Source organism: Tachyglossus aculeatus, chromosome 17 (assembly GCF_015852505.1).
Source record: "Tachyglossus aculeatus isolate mTacAcu1 chromosome 17, mTacAcu1.pri, whole genome shotgun sequence".
NCBI classification, from domain to species: Eukaryota; Metazoa; Chordata; class Mammalia; order Monotremata; family Tachyglossidae; genus Tachyglossus; species Tachyglossus aculeatus.
This window is the reverse complement of record NC_052082.1, coordinates 30,752,672-30,753,388: the sequence shown is the minus strand read 5'-3', so window position 1 is coordinate 30,753,388 and position 717 is coordinate 30,752,672. Positions and strand designations below refer to the sequence as shown.

The window sequence follows — 717 nt, the reverse complement described above, 5'->3', positions numbered from 1 at the left end:
GACTGTGAGCCCCTCGTGGGACAACGTGATCACTCTGTAACCTCCCCAGCGCTTAGAACAGTGCTTTGCACATAGTAAGCGCTTAATAAATGCCATTATTGTTATTACTATTATTATGTAAGGATCATCAGGAGAGCCAAAGGGAGCTGATTGTGTCAGTTCAGGGCAGGCTTATTCAAATGAAAGGATGTGCTAAACCCCTGCCTGTGTAAGTGGCTTTGGCTTAGTACTTGGGCCTGCGGTCATATGTTGAGCTCTTTTGGGAGGGAGTAGCATTAAAGGGGCTGACTTGGAGTGAGCTGTGCTCTCTATGTTTCTCTATGCTACATCTCAGCAGGAGTGGGAGCAATAGGTACAGATGATCTCTATCCACAAGGCCTCTTTCAAAGGTCGCACCTGGAGGGTTTCCCGTACTCTACCAGTCTCGGCTTTGGGAGGGACAGTCAAGCAGAGGCATACTCATTCCAGTCCTAGCTTGGGCAGTGGCTGGAGAGTGGAAAGCAATCTGCTACAAGTCAAAGCTCACCTGTGCTGGGCATCAGGGTCACGGGAGAGAGTCGAGGGTGGATGCTCAAGTTTAGTGCACGGAATCAATCAATTAGCGCATACTGTGTGCAGAGCACTGTACTAAGCGCTTGGGAAGTACAAGTTGGCAACATATAGAGACGGTCCCTACCCAACAGTGGGCTCACAGTCTAGAAGGGGGAGACAGAGAAC

The 717-nt window shown here is 49.7% G+C and overlaps 1 non-coding gene across 1 annotated transcript; it reads left to right on the top strand.

The window, feature by feature from the left end:
* Positions 1-378: 378 nt before the first annotated feature.
* Positions 379-516, top strand: LOC119939822. The gene has a single exon (XR_005454785.1). It is a non-coding gene; the product is annotated as a small nucleolar RNA SNORA7 (small nucleolar RNA).
* The last annotated feature ends 201 nt before the right edge of the window (positions 517-717 follow it).